Consider the following 7,078-nt stretch of genomic DNA (forward strand, 5'->3'; position numbering starts at 1 on the left):
ATGATCCTGCCAGCAGCTTGGTCCCATTAGCATCATGGTACTGTTGGTGTCATGGTACTGTAAGCAGCGTGGACTTCTTTGCAGCATGGTCCCGTTAACATTGTGTTCTTGTTTGCAGTGTGGTCTTGCTTGCACCGTGGTCCTGTTAGCAGCATGGTACTGTAAGCAGTGTGGTCCTGTAAGCAGTGAGATCATGTTAGCAGCATGATCCTGCTAGCAGTTTGGTCCTGTTAGCATCATGGTACTGTATAAGCAATGTGGTTCTGTTTGCAGTGTGGTCCCATTAGCAGCATGGTACTGTTGGCCGCATTGGCCCATTAGAAGCATGATCCTGCAGGTGACCAACATGAAGCTCCAGTAGGAACTGGTCTGGCCAGCAGCTGTTGGTGCTGGAGGTTCAAAAGCGAAGCGGAGCATAATGTGGTCTGATGACCCCGTGGCCTTGAGCTGCATGAAGCCCTCGCCGAAGGCGCAGAATGAGCTCCAACCACCCGGGGGACTGGCTGAGTCCTGTCTGGTGCTGGAATAACTCTGACAACCATTATGCTCAATCTTTGTGTTTTCAGAGTAAAGCGAAGATTAAAATTGTTGGGCTAAAAACACAAACAGGATTAATACACTGCATGGCCAAAAAAAAAAGTCTCCACCTGGATTTAACTAAACAAATGGGTACGAGCCTCCTACTGGATAATTACTGCATGGACGATTATCTTTCAGCTGCAATAAGTTATTGAACCCCAACTGGTGCAATGAGTTGCTTCTCATTTCTTAAACAACCATGTTGAAAGATGCATCTCGTGGTCGTGGAAAATATGTCAGCCTGTTTGAGAAGGGTCAAATCATCGGCATCAAGCAGAGAAAACTAAGGAGATTGCAGAAACGACTAAAATTAGATTAAGAACTATCAAACGCATTATTAAAAACTGGAAGGATAGTGGGGACCCATCGTCTTCGAGGAAGAAATGTGGCCAGAAAAATATCCTTAAAGATCGTGATCGTCGATCACTTAAACGTTTGGTGAAATCTAATGGAAGAACAACAACAGCAGCGCTCAGGGCTGTGTTTAATAATGAAAGTAAGAACATTTCCACACGCACAATGTGAAGGGAACTCAAGGGATTGGGACTGAACATCTGTGTAGCCTTAAGAAAACCTCTAATCAGTGAGGCTAACTGGGAAAAAAATGCTTTAATTTGCTAGGGAGCATAAAGATTGGACTCTGGAGCAATGGAAGAAGGTCATGTGGTCTGAGTCCAGATTTACCCTGTTCCAGAGTGATGGGTGCATCAGAGTAAGAAGAGAGGCAGGTGAAGTGATGCACCCATCATGCCTAGTGTCTAGTCATCAATGCAAGATATTGGTGAAAAATTAATGCAACACTGGATGAAACAGATCTTGTGACATTGAAGAAGTTTATCGAAACAATGTCACAGTGAATGCATGCTGTAATCAAAGCTAAAGGCGATCCAACGAAATATTAATGTGACCTTTTTTTTTTGGCCAGGCAGTGTATGAGGCCTTACAGTTAGTCTCAGACTGCTGCAAAAGTAGTGGAAAAACTAAATTAAAATGTTGCAGTCCTTAAAAGAAGTTTTAATCTCAGATTGTATTATGGTGAGAAGAAGTCGTACCTGTTTTGATCAAATCTTGAAAATAACGTCATGCACGATCTCCTGTACTGTCACAGGCAGTGGTGCAGAAAGTACTCAAACACAGTACTTAAGTAAAAGTACAAATAAACAGACAAAAATGTACTCTAGTAAAAGTAGAAGTGCCGCATTAATGTTTTTACTTAAGTAAAAGTAAATAATTCAATTCAAAAATATTTTATTAAACCCAGAGGGAAATTAAATGTTGTAACTCATCGTCCTGGTTTCATTAAATAGTTGTTCTAGATGCTGATGCTGTGGGCAGGAAGGATCTCTTGTAGCTTCTGTCTCACAGCGGATCTGAAGAAGCCTCTGACTGAAGACACTGTTGTTGTATGACAGTCTGACGTTGTATGACAGTCTGACGAAGAGGAGGCTGAGGGCTGTCTATAATGTTCTTCATTTTATGAAGAATCCTTCTTTGAACAATCATCTCCAAAGGTTCTAGAGGAGTCCCAAGAACTGAGCCAGCCTTCTTTATGAGTTTGTTGATCTTTTTTAAGTCACTTGCTCTGGTGCTGCTGCCCCAGCAGATGATGGCAGAAGAGACGGCGCTCTCTACAACAGTGTCAAGTCCAGAATAGAATTCAAAATCTTACTTCAAACAAACAAAGCCCTCAACAACCTAGCATCTTCTTATGTCAAAGATCTTATTGTTCCGTATTTTTCTAACAGAATGCTTCGCTCTCAGACTGCAGGTTTACTTGCGGTTCCTAGAGTTTCCAAAAGCAGAATGGGAGGAAGATCTTTCAGTTATCAGGCTCCTCTCTTGTGGAACCAACTTCCAGTTTCTGCCCGAGAGGCTGACGCACCGTCCAGTTTTAAGACTTTCCTTTCTGATAAATCCTATAGTTAGGGTTGGCTTGGGTAGGGATGCACGATCCACTTTTTTTTTTTACTTCCGACCCGATACCGATATTTTACTTTAGTTGTCTGCCGATACCGATCCAATACTTATCTGATGCAGAAAAACAGAGCTGAATTAACAAAATGTCTAAATCATGTCACCTGGACCCATTTCTGAAACGGGTCCAGGTGACATGATTTAGCCATTTTTGTTGGCTACCTGGATGTTTGAGCTTACAAACCTAGTGCTGAATTAACTTAAAACATTTGTTTTGTGAAACGCAGACATGAATGTACTGAATTACTCATTTAATGAAAACTCTGCACCACAACAGTACACTTAAAACACACCAAGATCTTCACAAGCTCAGTCCAACATGTAAAAACAACACAACTTTTATTTGTTCAGTCAGTACGCTAGTGCGTGACGTCACTCAGAGCACAAAGCATAGAGTTAGAGTGAATAGATCTGCCCAGTCATGGATCAGTCACATTGTCACAGATACCCGATCCAGAAATTTTTCGATATATATACCGATACCGATATTTTTATTGGATCGGTGCATCTCTAGGCTTGGGTTTCCTGAACTATCCCTTAGTTATAGGCTATAACTGGCTGGAGGACAAATTGACCACATTTCCTCACTTTGCTGTTGTCTTTCCTTGCTCTTGTTTGTATTTGTAATTATTTCTATCATAAGATGTTTTTGTTGTTGTTGTTTTTCTTCTATAGAAAGTACACTTGGACTTGCCATTCTCTGTTTGTTTGTTTCTCCTTCCTGTCCTATCAAACGAGCCAGTCAAAGCAGATGGCCGCTCGTCCTGAGCCTGGTTCTGCTGGAGGTTTTTGCCTGTTCAAAGGGAGTGTTTCCTTCCTACTGTCTCCTTTGTGCTTGCTCAGGAGGGGAGACTGTGACTAAGTGACAACTCAGCACAATCTGCTGCTTCCTTAGATAAACTTTTACTAATTGGCTTTTTTTATGTATATAAATGTTTCTATTCATTGAACTGAGATGTCGTAACTTGGCGCTATATAAATATAATATGAGTTGTTTTAAGACAACAGTTCACTTTGCTCTTGGCATTAGCTGTTAGCTTATCAGTCTAGTCAGAATTAAACTATTACCCAAAACTGAGGTTGTTTTTATTACAAATTCACCGTGAGTTGTGCTCCTCTTAGATGAAAGTAAAGTTTTGACCACAACACGACAATAAAGTCTGCATGTCTGAGAAACTGGTGGAATAACAGTCAAACTTTAGAAAATATATTCTGTGCCACGAAGGTTGAGGTTGGCAGAAAAGCACATGAATCAGACGTGTCAACAGACGCTCGCCCCCTCTGCAGAAAGGTAGACTTTGTCTTAAAGGTAAGCTGATCCTACATCTAGCACCTCAAACCTTCTGGTTCAGCTATGATGCTTCTCCATCACACACACAGGAGCCCATTCAGCCATCGGGACCAGGGTCTCACCAGCCCCCCTTTCCAAACAGCTCAGGTCTGAGGAGTGCTCGGGAAATGAGGGCATCAGGCTGCAAAGAAGCCATCCATCAACTCCTCGCAGAGCAGAGACCACTCTGCTTTATGAAGGTGTCACGGCTGCAGGACGGCGTGACCTCGGGCAACTGTGAGGGTCCGACGTGAGCCGTGCTCGTCTAATCTGAAGATTAAGATGTCACGGAAAATTAGACGTAAAGATGGAAGTGTTTTGTTTTAAGTCGAGTGATGTGCAGAAGTGATTTTAATCTTTTTGAAGTGATAAGACGTGCAGTTGAGGTCTGTTACAGGCTTACAGTAAAACAAATAATTACAGATCGCTTGTTGAGAAAGTTCACTAATCTGGAGTTTCAGGTGGCTCAGTTGGTGGAGCTGCTGCCTCTCAGCTAGAAGGTCGCAGAATCAAATCCCGGTCCAGGGGCCTTTCTGGGTGGAGTTTGCATGTTCTCTTCGTGCATGCGTGGGTTTTCTCCAGGTACTCCGGTTTCCTTCCACAGACCAAAAACATGCATGTTAGACTGACTGGTAACTAAATTGTCTCTAGGTGTGAGTGAGGGAGATAATCTCGTTTGTCTCATTTGTCTCTATGTCCCTGTGATGGACTGGAGACATGTCCAGGGTGTCCCCCACCTCTCACACAGTGGATGCTGGATATGGACACCAGCGAACTTTGCAACCTGGGAAAGGAAGAAGTGGGTTCTGGGGGTCCTCCCCCAGAAAATTTTGAATAAAGTAGATGCCATTTCCTGCATTCTGGTGTATTTTAAGGAGTTGTTAAACATCTACATTTATGATGAGGTTGGCTTGAAACACAGCAATGAAGGCTACTTATGGAACAGATCTGGTTGGCAGGCCAAAGACTGACCAAGTCCTCCGGATGGGGGACGAAACGTTTCTCACTTAAAGAAACTGATCCAGATGACATGATTTAACTTTTTTTTTGTTGTCATCTACATTTACATTTGTAAACACTTCAATTGATAACTATTTTTAGAGAGCAACAAGAAGTAGCCTGACCAACAGCTCCCCTTGTGTGAATAGAGCATGCTCCGCTTCTCAAGCATCCTGCTTGTGAGCTCCTGCCCGGGTACGACAGCCTGGTTAGATCAGCTCTCACCCACACCACTCCACCTGCTCCAGTATCTCCATGTGCTTCAGTTCTTGGTTGTTTAGTTGTACAACAGGAAGGCTTTTTTATTAAAGTAAACTGGACTGTCTTTTTGACATTATGATAGCTGTTATTGTGACAAATTGGCGCCGTTGTTTTGATGGTGACATACGTTGTGTGATTACCCATCAAACATTTCTCTTGTATTTTTAATAAATAATCAAAATTTTATCAGTGACCAACTTAAACTGTAAAACTGATTTGTAATTTAGTTGTGCTGTTTAATTATATTTTTGTGTCTTTAATTAAATTACTGAAGACTTTGGATTTTTAGAGGCGGAGATTTTTTTTAAAGGGTAAAAGCAGAAAATGCTTACTTGAAGGAGCAGCTCTGATGTGATTAAGAAGCTCGTAAGTGACTGTTCTGTTTAAAATCAGTGTTTATGTCATTATTTTCAGATTGCATATCCAATATAGGTTTTATTCATTCAAGGTAGTCACATTTGTTCATAACTTTATTATTAGTAACCCTGAGAGTTACCAGATCCAAGCAAACAGTTACTGGAACACACCCTGTCAAAATAAGAGTTTCCAGATCCTGTTCCGGCAGGATCCAGCTCAAATTAAAGCCCTGCTCTCTGTGTCCCTGTGATGGACTGGAGACCTGTCCAGGGTGTCCCCTGCCTCTTGCACAGTGATGGCTGGACATGGGCACCAGTGACCCTCACAACCCAAAAAGGAACAAATGGGTAAAGAAAATGGAGTTTTATCATTTCCTTTAGCTAACTCACCTGTCAGCAATGTGTAATCATCCCAGCTGTTCCCACTTACTAATCACCCCACCTGTACTGCTTTTTATGTCCAGTGTTCAGATCGTGGTTTGTCACATGCACCTCCTGGATTTGTTTTCCATTTATTAATCTTACTCTTTTGGTTTAAATCCTACCTGTCCATCACTTGCTGCCTGCTTCTGTCAGTCCTTAACAACAAAAGCCATCGTTTGTTATGCATTCAGCGCATGTTGGGAGTAACTGACGACTACACCCAGAGCAGATCTTTGCACAATATCTGAGAACACGACTGATTGTCGTTGTTGTGTTTTTGTTTTCACGCAGCTGTGGCAGCTGTTTCAACCTGGGTTGGCTCAACACATTGAATAGTTGCAGCTGTACTCCTACTGATGACTTCCTGAAAGTTTCATTAAAAGCTGTCCGGTGGTTTATGTAATATTTAGGTAAACTACAGACAAAGGAAAAACATGCACTCAGAAACAAACCATCATTCGCTGCCTTTCATCTTTGAAATAAAGAGCCTGGCACTGAAGCTGCTACAATGTCAGGATATACTGGAGGCACTGCCCCCATCCCCACTGCCCCACTGTTTTTTCCATTAAAAGGTTTTGTAATGTAGAAAGTGTTTCATAACGTGTTGAGCTTGTGCAGATTTGGAGAGAATCAATAAAAAGAAAAGCTTAATCGTCACCAACTGATCAATGAATGGGGCGACACGGTGGCTCAGTTGGTAGGGCTTTCAGCAAGAAGGTTGCCGGATCAAATCCTGGCTGGGGGTAATTTTCTCCGGGTACTCCGGTTTCCTTCCACAGACCAAAAACATGCATGATAGGCTGATTGGTAACTCTAAATTGTCCTAGGTGAGAGAGAGAGAGAATGGATGGTTAGTTGTCTCTATGTGTCCCTGTGATGGACTTGGACCTGTCCAGGGTGTCCCCCGCCTCTCACACGGTGACTGCTGGATATGGGCACCAGTGACCCCTGCGACCCGGAAAGGAAGAAGCAGGTAAAGATAATGGACGGATGATCAATGCATGGCACATTCACCACTCACAAACGTCTAATTTCAGATTTCCATACAACGTTTCAGACGATACGGAACCAAAGTTTTTAACTAATGTGTCATAAATGAGATGAAAACCCAACAACGTGGAGTATGTGTGAGCGAGTGATACCAGCAGGTCACACT

Source organism: Nematolebias whitei, chromosome 17, assembly GCF_014905685.2.
Source record: "Nematolebias whitei isolate Nwh7 chromosome 17, NemWhi1, whole genome shotgun sequence".
Taxonomy (NCBI): Eukaryota; Metazoa; Chordata; class Actinopteri; order Cyprinodontiformes; family Rivulidae; genus Nematolebias; species Nematolebias whitei.